Source organism: Accipiter gentilis, chromosome Z (genome assembly GCF_929443795.1).
Source record: "Accipiter gentilis chromosome Z, bAccGen1.1, whole genome shotgun sequence".
NCBI classification, from domain to species: Eukaryota; Metazoa; Chordata; class Aves; order Accipitriformes; family Accipitridae; genus Astur; species Astur gentilis.
Window position 1 is genome coordinate 83,618,652 of NC_064919.1, and position 17,257 is coordinate 83,635,908.

A 17,257-nucleotide genomic window follows, 5' to 3' on the forward strand; every position below is an offset into this window, starting at 1 on the left:
CCCTGCTCCACAATGGGCCACTTGGAAGCTAGGATGTCTTGGCCCACTTTAAAGCAAGTTCTTGCTTCACAGTGAAGCTCCTTGGATTTTAGAAAAATTAAAATAGGAAGGCCACAGAATCACGTCACGCTAGTATCAAAACACAGCTGAATGAAGTGCCTGGCTTATCCTGAAAGTTGAGAACCTATTGGTTAATATTGTTTATGCTTATCTGCTTCTGTTCCACCTTCAGCAACTTGGCCTTGGTATGCACCTGCATAACTCTTCCAGGAACAGCCATATCCACTACCCCAATCTTCATTACATCCCATCCCATTTAATAAAACACAGAGGATATCTTGCCACCACTGTTCCTCTTACAATCGCCTAGACTACAATGAAGTCAGGTATTAGAAGACTGCAGAAACTGTTGTTTAGCTCTTGTTTGTGTTTTGGCAGCACAATTTGATTTGGGATGTTTGGGTTCATGTATTGGCACCAATCCAAGCAAATCTGGCTCAACTTCTCTCTTTTTTTCTGGCAGTCTTCCTTCCCCCCAAGCCCTGCCATCCACTTCCCTTTCTCTGTCCAAAATCCAGCCCTGCTCAAAATGTGCATCCATTGAAAGTAATTACATTTGATTTTAGACCACATTCCAGGTATACGAGCCTTCAGACATTACTGAAATAAACAAGATCCTTAAACAAATTTAAACATGTTTAACTGGGATGTTTGACTTGTAAACTGTTACGGTGTCCGGACTTTAAAAAGAGTGGACTAAGAATCAATGTATAGTATATCTTGGTAGTGTGTTTAACCTATTTGGGCTCGGATATGTTATGTTGACACTTGAATTATTGTCAATAATTTTTGAAGCTTTTTATTTTTATTTTTGAATGAAATCCAAGACATTCTTTGTTGATATATACAAAATTTATGGAGCATGTGGAAATAAAACAATGATTGATTCAGATTTTCTTCCCTTTACTTTCTCAGACAGCCCAAGGATATATAAAAAGCTTTTACACAATTTATATGTCTTTATATAGTGCATAGAGATAATTTCCTTCAACATTCAGGGCTTTCTTTTTTCTTTTCTTTTTATTTTCTATGACAACACTGATGAAATGAGGAAGATACATGTCCTTTCTTTTTTCTTTTTCAATTTTTTTTTTTTTTCCCGTCTCCTTTTCCAAAATTCCTGATAGTTCATGCTAGATTTTAGATGCTAGTTAAGACCTGAATGGTACTGGGTGCTGTACAAACATATAGTAAAAAGCCCTTCCTTTCATCTCAGTTCTGTGCATATGTAGTTCTTTAAAGCAATATAGAAAAGGTTTCACAATGCCAGCTCTCTGTCTCTAGAAACTTGGAGCTGCCAAGACTCTCTATATACATAAGCACGTGCATACAGATATGCAAATGAATGATTTTATCTCTTTATTGCATTGGTCAATGAAATAGCAAATAACCATTTTTTTACATCACTCGTGAATCTTTTGTATTTAATTACATGACTCCACTTAATGGAACAGAGTGCACATCACAGAAAATACTCGAGGAGGAGGTGGAGCATTGAGTTGCTGGCACATCTTGAGACAGACGCACTTTTTGCTCCCTGCGTTGTGCAAGCACCATCTAGTGTACGTCTTAGACCCATCAGCACTGGATGACTAGTGTGCATCCATGTAGGTAGTACAAACACAAAGATACGTAACCAACTCACTGCTGCTTCAATATACTTCTGACAAGTGGCCAGAGGGAAAAAAATCATCATGTGAACCCCGTCTGTTTCTTAACCAATTAAGCGACCATCTTTCAGTTCGATCCCACGCAACGGTAATGACTCTCCATTTTTGTGGCTATATGTTCTTCACATTTCCCTCTGTTATATGAAAACTTCCTGGATACTTTAGCAAAACTTCACACGGTTTGCAACAGACTTCAGTAAAAAACTTGAACTAGGAACTCACTGCCAAGGAAATATTCCATTAATTTTCCCAGCAAACAAGATACAATGATCCCAAATACTTTCAGCTCAGGGACAGAACATTAAAAGGAGCTGGTTCAAATTTTGCCTGCACTGAGTTGAAATGGATTGCTCGTCTGCAAAATATCTCTGTATATGATCTGGCTGACTGTATCACAGCAAGGCCTTCTGTGGTCTGAAAACCAGATTACTGGTGCACATGCATGCGCAGAGCATCCTCCTGCTACTCCGAGAAGAGGGAGGGTGGTTGCTAAGCGACAGAGTCTATACACTTCCCAAAGCAGATAGTCCTCAAATAAGCATATGGGTCTGGAAAAGGTGGTTCCCCACCTGCAAATGAATTGTCACCCTTCTTCAGATCCCAAAGTCTGCGTGTGAAGAAAACCTAATCCTCTCCCTTTAAAAAAGCAAAAAACCAAAGCGATTCTAAACAAGATCTCCCCCCCCCCCCCCCCCGCCCAAAAGTCAACCAATATTTAAAAATAAAACTTGGTGATTTATATGTATGAGGTGAAGCTGGTGAAACAGACCCTTTCCATCTCTGTGATATGTTTCCCTGGAGCTTAAAGACAGAGTTTCACATTTTCAAAAATAGCATCTAATTTTGAGTTCTGCAGTTGCCAGGTGCCAAATGACAGGCACTAATTAATACTATTCAGCACCTATGAAAATCACACCCTCCAGCCATGCTTACGAAATAAAACCTCAGTGAGAACACAGGTATCCGTCCCTGATTTGGGGAAGTGCAGAGCATTCAATGCTTCTGAAAGACAAGCAGGTTCAAAGGGATCTAGACCGGGTTTAGGTAGTTACACTGCTTAATTTCCACTTCAGTTAGCTCTGCAATTAAACAGTGGAAAGGGGCTAGCATCCCTCCCTGTCTCACCTCTCAGCCTTTGACACTCCTCAAATGCCTAAAGGCATGTCTTTAGGTGCCACGCACACCCACAAGCCTGGACCCGTCACCTGAAGGCTCAGCCTGCTGCCTATTTGGCCTTACCGACTTACTGGTCCTCCCTGGGTTGTGACTGAATTCAATGTCATGCATTTTAATGTCCATTCCTACATGAAATACTTCAGCATGACATCCAGTTTCTGCTGCAGAATGGTGTACGTTTTCTGGACTTTATTTACCAGTCCCATGTGGATACATCAGATACCACCGAGTTCCTGAAATGGCAGAAGAGATATGGATTTAGGTAACCGAGTCACCCTCTAGCTCATACACCAATTTAAGCATCTCATTTTAGGCCTACAAATCTAGAGATGAATTCTTTTTGCTCTGGGGCTTGGTTGAATTGCCTCTGAACATGTGTCTAGAGTCACTGAGAAGCCTTAAATTTCCATACAGAACTCGTGGACACAGGACAGGATGAAAAAGAGACCTGTACAAACCTGGAGCAGCAGTGAGGTGAGGTAGAGGTGCCTGCTAGAGCAGTTGGTCTAGGTAAGCTGCCTCAAATGTCATTATCCAATGTCATTTAAGCAACTGAATAAATTCCCTAGCTCACCTACAGCTGTGTAGAAGTCTAAATTAATGTTTCAAACACGAAACTGAGCCATGCCCCAGAGATCAGCTTTAAGCTGAGAAGAACCTTTCTCTTGACTCCGCTGGCTGTATTGACCAGATGCTCCTTTTCTATAGTGGGAATTTAGAACACCTATTGCACATAGAGACAAGGTTTGGTATGCTAGTTTTAGGACTGACTTCCATTCTTCAGGTTAGGTAAGGTGTCTAACGTTCCTGTTGCGATTACTCATTTAAAGAAAAAAATAAAATATTCAAACCAAGTATTTTTCTTTTCTGTGTAGTGACACTGTGTAGATCAGTGTCTTGGTGAGATTGTAAGACTGGGTGAGGGATACAATTTCAGTAGCCTAGTGGTAATCTTTATATTAAGGAAGCATCACTGATTGTTTGACTGATGACAAGGTTCTTCCAAGAATGAGAAATATCACTGTCCTTTCAGAATTGGGGGCAGCTTGCACAATGTTTTGCTAAGTACACAATGACACGTATTAAGTTTTCCTTTTCGTCATTGTGAGACCTCCCCGCAGTTCCACATGGTGGATGAAGAGAGGGGAAAAGAAAAGCCCTCGCTGTTGCAATTAAAGTTTTACAGCAAACACTCCAGAGTGATTTCCGTCTGTACGTACTGGCATGCACAGGTTTTCCGAAGTGTGTGCAGATCAGCTCTCCAGGGGTTACAGGTACAGTCACGTAATAAGGTATCAAGAAGCAGACTTTGGTTTTGGAGGCAGCAGCTACTAATAATTCCTATGACATTTCTTACCTTTTTTCTTTATATTTAATATAAATTTTTCTAGGCAATATATCGCTTCAGGTGACAGTTTTATTTTGATAGCGGCTAGATTCTACTGGTTTTAATGTGCTAAGGTTCATGAATGGTAGTGTGTGTGAGCTGGTAAAATTACTGTGTCTCTATATGTTTTACAGGCTCTGCAATCTGGGTGAGTCAGAACAACTCTTACACTTTCAGCCAGGGCTATAGATACCTCAGGAGACAGAACACTCTTTCATCTTGGTGGCCTCTGCCTGTTGAGGAAAAGACAATTTTATTTTAAGTACAGGCTTTGATACCAACAATTCTGAAAATAGGAAACAGAATCAGAACCTTATTTACGTCAGGAATCTCTTTTGCCTTTTACTTAGCATTAGTGGTTAAAAGTACAACTCAAATAAAGAAAAAAGGTACCATTAGGGAGTTAGGCTGAGATTTTAGAGAAGTATTATGGTATTAGAAGTCTCAAATTAATTTGAATTTCTTACCTAATTCATTCAGACTTCTTTAGAAATCTCAGCATTAATTAACAGATGGGCCTTTTATGTTTTTTAATTAATTAGTATAAGGACTGAGGACTATGCCAAAACAGGGATTTAGGTGCTTAAGCTACACCTAACTCCAGTTTTATGAGCTTTAATCTAAAATTCAAACCTTGAAATCCCTGCTGAACTTATGTTTAAGACTGGGAACACATTAAGAAACCTTAGAACAATAAGGACTTTCTGTAAAATGTTTTCTTTTCTGGCCATACTCAAGAAAACATGCCCTGGTATTGGAAGAAATCAAATACCTAGTTCATTTCTTCACCTTGCTCATCTGTTTTTATCCATTCTCCAGACATGCTTGATCGAGCAGGCACCAGACAAAAGCATCTAGAAAGTCTTTTTTCCTTCTAGGACATCAGAGATTAGAGCATTCCACCAGAAAGTCCATAATCAGGTTTAAATCTTTCCTGTGCTATTATTTCTTGCAGGAATATCCTATGCATCATTCTTTAAAGGAAAAAAATGGACCTATTGACATTTTTCTAATGCAACAAGGTACTGAGACAAAAAATAAATATGCAACCTGAATGTAGCACTTAGAGTAATCCACTAAGGATGGAGACCTACTTTCTCATCTTCCTTCCAATTAATGCTTTAATATAGTACCTTTGGCAGCTGAATATTACATGTACAAGTGCTTCACTCCAGTGGGAGGTTCAATATTTAGAGGCTCAAAGAGTGGAGAAATTCTCTGAAGCTCTGTCTAAAGACTCTGCACTATAGAGGGATTTACCAGGGCAACTAATGTGTTATATACCACATTCTTTTTTAAGACCGCTCTTTGGACTTCAAGGATTACATGGTCAATTAAGCAAAGGTATTACTGTTAACATTTGTAGAGTTTAATTGTGGAAATGCTGCACCATTTACTGCTATGCACACACATGCACTGAAGACTTAGGAAACTGGAGTCACAGTAAATAAGAGAGGCAAGGAAGGAGAGAGATTCTGAAAAGGATTTTTCTTAAGAAAAAAACACCTGTAAAACTCCAGATCTAGAGGTGACTACTTGATCCCAAGTATTCTGCAGTTTGTGGGTGTCTTCATCACATGTGAAATCTCCGACCGAAGTTCTTAAGGCTAACATGCCTCAATTTAAGCATATAAATTAATATTACAACGTGTGGAGCTTAGTTTTGAAAGATTAAGTACTCCCCAAATTCATTGAAAATCTGATACCGTACTGTTACATATTGCGCTCCATTCTGAGTGATGTTTCCCCAGCACAGCATGTGCTCTTTGGGGAAGAGATACACACCAAGTAAAAAATTGAAGTGTCAGTAAAATCTAAATTTTTTAAGGTGGGGTGGAGCTTCTGGAGCCACTAGAGAAGTAAATGGAAATTACAGATGAAAAACAAGTACTTCATCCAGATAAAAGCATTTTTGAGAAGTGCTTTCAGTTAACTAAATTTAGCATTAGGAATTCTGAGCCAAATTATTTCTATGTCAGTACTATGAAGAGTAAAGTAGATGCCTTTAAGAGATCAGTTTGGAGCTCTTTGTTTTTATTCCATATAAATCTGCAAAATGGTGAAGAGTTCCATTCTTTAGTGCTGTAAGAAAGTGGGTACTTCTTCCCCCTTATTTCTATGGCTATTTCTTCCCACTATACATCCTGTACATCGCTCCATCCAAATGATTCCCATACTAACCAGCAATAGGTAGAAATGAAGATTTATTCTTCATTACACCTGTAAATTTTTTCTAAAATATGTTTTGGATAAATTCTGAAGCCTGAATTTGGACAAATTTTATTGCAACCTAATTCAAAAGCAGAGCACAAGGAGGGAGAGAGAATGAAAGAAGGGAGGAAAAGAGGTTGTTCAGCTCTGTAGGACAGCAAGGACGAAAAAAATTAATGTAGTGATGCAAGCAGTGGCTGACAAGCCAAAAGGGGAAACTATGAATACAATTCTGCTCCACTGAATTTCTGCTTAATATGGTATGCATCACTTCTCAGGAGCTGGTTTTGTTAGAGATTCTTCAGCACATGAAAAATGCTTGATATAGCTTTCACTTCATGCAGATAAGTTTAAAGGAGCCAACTGCTGTAATAATAAAAAAAAAAAAAAAGAAAAAAGAAAATAACATTCCAGACCTTTTATGTTGGAGTCAAGAAAATATTTGAATTGCTGAAAAGGATAAACAAAGTTTTTCTGTGTTCTCTCACAAAATTTTGAAGTAAGAAGGTAATTATTTCAGATGCAGAGACGTATTGTTAGAAAAGGGGAACAATACATTTTATTTTATTCAATAAGAAATAGCAGAAAATAAGTTTACACTTTTTTTGTTTGTTTGTTTCCTATTTTCATAAGCAGCAGGCAGAAAATATCCTTCACCATCATGTTTTCAAATTATGCCCAATGCTTCAGTGTGCCATCTACATTACAGCTCTGCCACTAACCTCCTGAACAGGGAGATTTGGGTGCTCCTAAATTTTGCAGTGTTAAAGATACCAGTCCAAATGATACTTTTGAATTTTCTCATTAGATTGTAAGAATTGGAAATATCCGTTAGTTTATTCAGGTTGCCTGAATCATTTTCAGCTGGATTCTTAGAATGAGACCGTATATTCATGGAAGCTAATGAGGAAAACTCTTATTACCAATCTTGGAATTTAAATGATAACTACACAGAAGACTCTTAGCAAATATTGCACACTTTAGGATTCAGTTTTCAGATATGTTAGAGTCCAGGTTATCTGTGTACCTGAATTTACTTGTCTTGTGCATGTTTATACTCCTTACAATACTATATAAAACCACATCAATCCACAGGACCTTTGGCTCATTTAATGAGCAGTAGCTCTTGGTTAATGCTCGTTGTTCCATATTTAGCCCCAGATCTGTCTTACCAGCTGCTAATCGAAGCTTGTTCTGGAAATAAAATTACTAATTTTCTTGGAAATTTTGCTCAGGCACTCATTATTGCAGTACCCTGCTACCTCTCTGACATTAACTATTTTCTCAATACTCCTCTAAGATAGACTTCCTCAGATTTTCAGGTGCAAACAAGAGGCATAGAGGGACTTAGCAAAAGGACTTAGATGTTAAGATGTTCTGTGCTGTGATACTCAAGATTTGGTTGGGTTCATCACGGATGCATCAGGAAAACAAAATCAGTCAATACCAAAATGGGGCAAGGTTTCAGATTATCACCTATTTTTGAAAACAGAATCCAGGTCTGAGTTTAAATATCTGTATCATTTGCTTTGAAGCTGTAGTATGCTTCCATGCCGTAAAAAGGTAAGCATGTTTTGACTAACAACAGTTTCCACCGCTATCTGATGGATGTTGTAAGATGTCCCACAAAACTACTCTTAAAGAAAAGACTATTTCAGTAGAATGACTTATTTGAGCAAGCGCAACAGACATTTCGATTACAGGCACAAAAAATGATGATACATAACACAGTCATCAGAAGCTGTAGTAAGTATATTACACATGTATTTAGGATTACTCACGAGTACAGATCTCCCTTGGCTTTCCGGCCTCATCTTATTCGCTTGCCTGTTTTATGGAAAGCTTCACTTTAAAATTAAAGTAATGTAAGCATGTTCTCTGTCTAATTGGCTATATGTATATTACTTCAGATTGGCATGGTTTCCTTAAGGAACTCCAACAGAAGCTGGATTGTCTTTATCTTTCTGGAAAACAAGGTGGCACAAAACATGTATTTCTTGCTGCTAATAATTGATGCCTTTCCCTTAGCTTTCTCCTCTTTCCAATGGCAATCAAGAAAGGTTAAAAAATGAAAAAAGACAACAGGAATATTGTAAGATTCTCAATACTTACAATTGTCTAATATACAATCTGCTTTGAAAGAGGGATGAGACAACAGCACGTACTGTATGTGCAGCTACAGGAAACTTGTAAAAAGAAGTATTCTTAGAATAATTTCAGTGTAAACATCTGCCCAGGAATCGTTACCCCTAATCAGCTGATCATCAGTAACAGGACAGAATGAACTCTACGTAGCTCATGGGAATGAAAAGTCAGACAGAAGCATGATGAAGACAGAGGACTGGGACTGTGTTTATAATTTGATTGGCTGTAGTAAGAACTGGGAGGATATAATTATGAGTTTTAGTCCAGCAGATAACCACAACCTCCTGCTGCTGCCATTGTGACTGACCTTGATACTAGTGCCACCAGTTCCAGTTCCACCACCAAACTGTGCTGGGGAGCCCTTGTTCTGGGGAATGGTTTTCTTCAAGAACTCATCATGTATTTTGCCTTGAGAAATCACTGGTAATTGAAAAGAAAAAAAATATGATCAGAATCCCCAAATTCTTCATATCTTCCTAAAACCCCAAGTTTCACTGGGATAGCAAGTAGTAAAGAGTAAGCACAGTTTTTCAGAACTGTCTTCCTAAACTTCAGCTTCTAAGTTTCACTCAAATGTCACTTCAGGAACCCAAATGTTTTCTTAAACGCCTGCCAGAAAAATTCAGGCCATTAGCCTGCCCTAATTCAGTGTCCTGCACCAGTCCCACAGGACCCATGTTTTCAGAATTCTTAGCATTATATTGTAGTTTATGTGTTTTTAAAGCACAACCCTTAGTTACTGCAGCTCTAGTTGCCATCGCTCAGCTCCACTGCATTTCCTATTTGAAGTCAGATGATTGAAGCGATGTGCCCACCATCGTGTACGAAAGCTGTGGCAGATTCAGTGAGGAAATTCCCCAGGGCAGTAATCGAATTTCTTAATACTGAAAGTGTCCCACATTTTAGTCTGATTTCCTAAGGGGACAAACCTGATGTGATGGCATCACTTCTATCTCTGTGACTGAGTCTTTCTGTCAGCCCTCTTTCTCACGATAACTTTGGATCCCTTTGGCTAATATCAGCCAAACTGGACAGAGGAGTAGAAATCTTAAAGACGTTAAAGTACTCACAACTGAGCTGTACAAAAATACAGCCTAAGGGTTACATGTGGCTGCTAAAAAGTAACACGTTCTGCCTGGCCAATTCAGCTGCTGAGAGGCAGATGACCAGTCACCGCATTCACAGCACTACCTGCGGTGCCTCTTGCCTAAGAGGCAAGCCAAAAAGAAATAGGAGTATGGAAAATTGTAGGGAAGGGTGTGCAGAGGACGTAGATGGTCTTTGGCAGGTAGGAAGCATGGGGCAGAGACGAGGAAGGTCTTGCAGGGGAGGAGATGGAAGTTTGGCCTCGCCTTGTTAAGGAGAAGTCTTTAGTAGCCCCTCATACCTTTTAATTTGTAAAAATGTAGTGGGCAGACAGCGGTAGTAAGGCAGGTGGAAGATCTCAGCAAGGAAAAAAGCTGGATGGTAAACTCATGTCCTTTCAGAAATGACAAAATTCACCTTTCTACTACCACTATGGATGTCCTAAGCACCGGAGGAAGAAGGGAACAGACTTTGTGCTTCGTAACACATCGGGAAATTTATACCTCAAACAGGATTTGTCTCCAAGTGGATTTTTGCCCACGAAGAGTATGTCTAATATGCTTGAAATCTGTTCATTGAAGCCTTCCTGGTATCTCTTCCTTCTGTGATTTTTTTGGAAGTCTATGAAGTCATGGGCTCACTTTCCAACATTCAATTAATTCTGTTTACAAGGTCATTAATCACCAAACCACTGGAAATAAGACTTCATTAAGTTCTCAGGTTATATTTTTTCTCTTCCCATTCTCCCACTTTGTTTACTGTTCACCTTCCAATTTTTGAGATGGAGTCCTACAAACAGCAGTCTGCATTATTCCGTGAGCCTGATTCCTGGGATACATCAGTTTTCTGAAACAGATAGGGACCCCATGGTACATAATCCCATCATTAAGTAATTCCCAGGGAGGGACTGAATTAAAGTGACTCAGGCAGTTTGCTAAGGCCATATCCCTGCCAAATGCTCGGTCTGTGTTAGAACACACAGCTGTGAAAAGAAAATGCTTGCATTTTTATGGTTTTAGCTATGAGGTTTCTGGGAACAGAACAGAATATCTGTTGCTCTAGCTTGCCTAATAAAGGGGGTATTTGAGCTGTTTTGACCAGAACGTTTCAACAATATTTTAGTATGGTCTGGCTATGGGTACAGTTCATGCACAAAGCACTGTATGTACACAAAGTGTTTCAGTTCACAGAATTATGGGCTCGCAAAGTTGTGAGAAGCTGTAAACAAGGTCTTAAAATACGTAATGTCAGTTGAACTTTATAGCAGGTAAGTAAGCTGTTCTGATTAATAATATCAGCTTGTCAGAAAATCTGGCTTTTTTTTTTTTTTTTTTTTTTTGTATGGTAGAACTATTGTAAAGTAATAGAGTACTACACTGGGTTTGTCATTAGGAAACATTAATGTATCTTAGTTTTAAGACAACATAGAGTGCTTTAAGTTTGCATCTTCAAGGCCATTCTTTAAGGTTTTTACGGCTTTGTTAGGATTTTAGCCATATTTAATCATATTTTTGCTTGTTCCTCCTCTTGAAGTATCTAACAAAAGTGCCTAACTACAATACAAAAATGCACAACAGCTACTTGAAGATTTCTAGTTTTATTAACTGTGTCATGACACATGCTACACTTTGGGCACACCGCTGTTCCAAATATTTCATGAACATTAACGCTTATGGGACTCTATGAGCAACAGATAAACTAGAAGTGACATGTGCCAATGAGTCAACTTGCTTAAACATAAATGTCATTTGCAACATCCTAGAAATCTGAGACATTCAGTTGGGCTTCTCCGTATGACACAGGACCTAGGAGAGACCTGTACCCTTTTGGAGTGCAGCTGGAGGCATGTACATAAAATCCTAGTGTATCTAAAATGACAAATGACATTAGACAATTATGTTTAAGTACCCATATCATGTTAAGCAATAAAGTTAAATTATCTCATATCCGGAGCAACAACAGCTCCTTTCAGAAATGTAGTTAACTGTAGAAACCACTGCTGATTTGCATTGGTCGTTTCAGGATCTGAAGTAATTTTTCAGAGGATGGGATTTTCCCTTCTGGTAAGAAGAGAGCCTATGGAAGAGAGCCTAAATGATTGGGAGTGTAAGTTAAGGAAGAGAACTTTAAATGATATAATTTTTATAAAGATTTTTTTGGCCAACGTCTCAGAATGAAACCTACTGGTCTCCAGACCTACTGGCCTCCACCCCACAGCGTACAATGGTGAAGCCTCTATAAAAAGTCATGACACATGCTACACTTTGGGCACATTATTATACCAAATATTTCATGAATGTGAACGCTTATGGGACCTACTAGCAACAGATGAAGTAGTGTTGCAAACTGTTTTGCAAAAAGAATGGGGCCTTTCAAAGTCTAACTGAACTCATTGCCTTTCAGTAACCTTTGTCCAACAGGTTCTCTGTTCCCCTGATTTGTATCTTCCCAGAGTTGTTCAGTGGCAACTTATCAAAAGAAGCAAAGGGAGTTAATACAACTTGGAATAGGACTCACTTTTAGCTGCAGATTCCAAATAAGAATTTGCCTTGGATAAAAACTTGTATCAAATCCGGCCCCTAGCTGAGGGGCATCTGAGTGGTTTGAACCTTTCTCATGCTGAGCAGAAGTCACAGAAAACAACTCATGGGGTTCTGGAAACAGAAGACAACAGTCCCAAAGGTCTGGGACCAGCAGATGAAGTGTCTGAAGAGCGGCATCAGACTCCGGAGAATCTGTACTTTGCGAACCTGATATTAGGGGTCGTACTGCACTGACCTCTCTGGCTATAGTGGAAAGAGTGAATCACCAGAGGTGGCTCATCATCATACCGCTGTTTGCAAGTCTGCCCGACCTTTGTGCAGGACAGAAGTATGACTAATAGCAATCATCATCAGAAAGTATGTCATCAAATTGTACAGCCTGCCAAAGGGTAAACAGGGGCAGTTTCAAAGAGCGTAATTTTTTTTTTCTCTAGACGTACTGCAGACTGTATTCTATTAAAAGAGTGAGAATCACCTTGGGGACGTAGTTTTGGAAAAGATCACGCCTGTCACAGACTGATTAACAAGTGCAAGCTTTACTTGCATTCAAACTTGACTTTTCAAGTGGCTGTCACACAAACTCGGGCATACCACGTTCTCTGCATTTGTTGTTTTCCAAAGGATGGAAATTATTTTGTGTTTTCTGCAAGTCAACTGGGAGATGTTGTCTCTTTGCACAATGTGCAACATAATGTAACATATATAAATAAATATAAGCTGCTTTCTGTTAGTCATCTGAAATTAAAATGTTCCTTCTATTTACCAGGAATCTTCTTTTTTGTTCTGGGTATCTGTTGGTATTTATGGAATCGATATGTAATTTACTATCAGTATATTTAATCATAATCAGCCTGAGTGCAGTGTTTAGCTGAACATATAAAATGTACTATAATGACTTTAAAATGTTTAATTTAAGAATCTCTGCCTCTGTGCATATGAATCAGAGACCTGTGTTTAATTATTGATAGCAATTAGAGCACAGAAGCAGACAAACAGCATCTGGTGGCAGGAATAATTTCATAGCCTAGCCCTTATTCAGAGTCTCCTTTGGAACCAAAGCAATGCTTCCCTGATTGATTCCTTGCAACGTATGAATTCAGGTTTTGGTTTCTAAACAACCTTTTGGAAGCTATCCGTCATTTTGTAAGTCCTGCTAAGTTTATATGTCTATGTGTGGAACAGATGCTGCACAGGGGTATAGTTGGTCAGCTGTTTTCTTAATGTAATCAGAATCAGAAAATTGTTCCTAAGTACTTCTCTATTCTCATGTATGCTCTGTCCTGTGAATGCTAAAATTGAAATTATATATTGGTATTCAAGTCTCAAAGTCAGGGACTTAAAGTAGATAGCTGCCGTGGTAAATGTCAAATGTGAACTTTTAAGTGAAACTTGCCAAATGCTACAAACTAAATTACAAATATTTTTGAGAAACAAGGGTTTGATTCCTTACTTACTGAAACCAAAAAGAACCTCTTAAATGAAGCACTTGCATCATAGTTAAATTTCCCATGATTCACAAGGTTACATGGCTTCTCACCAGTGAATAACCTGAAAAAATGCCGCTTTAAAAAAAAAAAAGAAAAAAGTCATGAAAGCAGAAAGTTTCAAATCATTAAATACAGATATAATTTATAGCCTATATTGGATAGAAACTAATAAATTAAAGTGGCCATCAAATTTTTGTGAGGCTTTCTCAACCCTTAAAATATTCTTAGGGAGGCACAGGCCCCTTGACAGTGAATAGCTTTGTGACAAAAAGTTGGCTTTTCTTGCTACCCTTTGGGCAGCTCTTAGAAGTAGACCTCAAGGATTCATGGGCCACAGGTCAAAACCCCATTAGAACCAAGATAATGATGTTGCTTTTTTGCAAATGCTAAGAAGTTGTATTGGGTCCAGCTGAAACAGAGTTGATTTTCCCCAGAGCAGCCCCTCTAGTGCTCTGCTTTTTATTAGTCACTAGAAGGGTGTTGATAACACACCAGTGCTTTGGCTACTGCTGAGCAGCGCTGGCACAGCATCAAGGCTGTCTCGCCAACATTCCCCTGGGATGGGCAAGATCTTGGCAGGGGATATGGCCAGGAGAGCTGACCCAAACTGACCAAAGGGATATTCCATACCATATCACGTCTGCTCAGCAATAAAAGCTAAGAGAAAGCGGGCGGGGGGCGTTTATTATTATGACATTTGTCTTCAGGAGCACAAGAATTATCCTGAGAGTCTAGGCAAGGGTTTGAAGTGGGTGTTAAAACTAGTCAAAATCCAGGGATAAGGCTTAGACACGGTGTGATGGATTGACCCTGGCTGAACACCAGGTGCCCATCTAAGCCGTTCTATCACTCCCCCATCCTCAGCTGGATAGGGGAGAGAAAATATAACAAAAGGCTCGCGGGTCGAGATAAGGACAGGAGAGATCATTCACTATTACCGTCACGGGCAAAACAGACTCAATTTGCAAAACATACTCAATTTATTACAAATCAACCAGAGCAAGGTAATGAGAAGTAAAATGAAATCTCAGAACACCTTCCCACCACCCCTCCCTTCTTCCCGGGCACAACTACCCTCCCGGATTTCACCACCAAGCCCCCCCAGCGGCACAGGGGGACAGGGATGGGGTTTATGGTCATCACACGTTATTTTCTGCCGCTTCACCTCCTCAGGACGAGGGCTGATCACACTCTTCCCCTGCTCCAGCGTGGGGTCCCACCCACGGGAGACAGTCCTCCACGAACTCCTCCAACGTGGGCCATTCCCACGGGCTGCAGTTCTTCACGAACTGCTCCAGCATGGGTCCTTTCCACGGTGTGCAGTCCTTCAGGAGCACACTGCTCCAGCGCGGGTCCCCCACGGGGTCACAAGTCCTGCCAGAAAACCTGCTCCGTGGGCTCCTCTCTCCACAGATCCGCAGGTCCTGCCAGGAGCCTGCTCCAGCGCGGGGTTCCCACGGGGTCCCAGCCTCCTTCGGGCATCCCCCTGCTCCGGCGTGGGGTCCTCCACGGGCTGCAGGTGGAGATCTGCTCCACCGTGGACCTCCCTGGACTGCAGGGGGACAGCCTGCCTCACCATGGTCTTCCCCACGGGCTGCAGGGGAATCTTCGCTCCGGCGCCTGGAGCATCTCCTCCCCCTCCTTCTTCACTGACCTTGGTGTCCGCAGGCTTGTTTCTCTTACATGTTCTCACTCCTCACTCCGGCGGCCGTTTCTCCCTGTCCCAACTTTTTTTCCTTCTTAAAAATGTTATCACAGAGGCGTTACCACTCTCACTGATGGGCTCGGCCTTGGCCGGCGGCGGGTCCGTCTTAGAGCCGGCTGGTATGGGCTCGCTCTCTCTCGAACACAGGGGAAGCTTCCAGCAGCTTCTTACAGAAGCCACCCCTGTAACCCCCCCCCCCCCCGCTACCAAAACCTTGCCAGACAAAACCAATACACACGGGTATTTCTTGTCTCTCATACACAATGAGATATATACTGGTTTTACTAATCGTCCTTCTTAATCTCCCTTAACACTGACTCAGAGGTCAGGCTTTGAGAAGCTGTTATTCTGTATTACTTTGCTTTGTAGGAAAGCAGGTAGAAAGGAAAAGCAGAGCCTTATTATTACTTTCAGTAGGAGTGCAGAGAAAGCAAGGAGCAGCATGGGTTTATTTCCACTAGTAAACAAGATGGAAACAGGTAAGGAATCATGAGTCACAGACTGGCGCTGACTTGCAGTCAGAGCTAAGAAAAAATATTAGTCTGACTCGAAATGTGTACAGTTCCTGCTGAAACCAAAGTTCTTGGGTTTTATTGTTGTTCTGCTTTTCCAAAGGAAATAGAAATGAAACAACTATTCTCAGTCTGAGAGTGCTGTTTTCCACTCCTGTGGGGGAATGGAGACAGAAGCTGAATTTATTCTTGCACCATCACTCAGAAGAAAAATCACAGTCTAAAGGGCCCGTCTATGTGGTGGCATCCACATCAGCAGCGGGCTTCTTCTCCTTGTAGGAGGGAGGCAATTCTCAGTGTCACTCTGCACTGAGTGGCCACCACAAAACTGAGGTCTCCTGAGGCTCTGAATAGGGTACAAAGCAGAACAAGATTTGGCTTGTATTTTAATGACTCACAGGAGGAGGAGAGAAAGGAAAAGACCATGCTTCAGTCAAGATAAAGAGATGCAGCTCAGCTGATTTTGGTAAAGCAGTGCTGTGACAGATGAGGATGTTGTCCAGGAAAATTGCTAAGTGGGCGTCTTCAAGATGTTAAAGATGTCTAGACTTTGTGAAGAAGTTAAAGAAATGATGGCAGACAGATGAATGTTTGAGAAGACATGCTTTTCTTCAATGTTTAGTAACAAAAACCTGCATACCCTAACCTCATAACTACCAAACAACGCTACTTCTCTAAAATGTGAGACATCTTTCTAAGTGAGCAGTCTTGTGCTTCACGCTGCTCTCTGTTGTGTACGTGTGTGAGGGGTGGAGGGAGCAAAAAAGGGTTATTTCACGTAAATAGCTTAGGGATGGATGTAGGCACAGAAATGCTGCTACTTCTGGGTTGAGAGGAGAGAAAGAAAAAAGTTATGCCTTACCACACATGGAAGATGGAGAAATGCACACTGGGAAATGTAGTTTCTGTGACTCTTCTTTTGTATTACAGGGGTAGGACAATGGAGTTTCCCATATTCTGCACATTTTACAGCTTATGCCATTTTTAAAGAAATGTATCAAAGAATGTCTAACAGATTCAAAAAAGGCCCAACCCTCTCAGTCAACAAATTCGTAGAACCTTAGGTTCCTTCACTAATGATATCTTGCAGGAAGGATCTCATTTTGTGTTATTTCCTGCAGTGGTATGAATAAGCTATTGGATCCCTTATGTAACATTTCCTGAATAGAACTCACTTATGTTTTAAGCAGTGAATTAAAATTTGTATCTGTACTCATGCTGCTTCCACATACGAAGGTTTTGATTAAATATATTTTTTTTCTAGAGTAGGTAGGT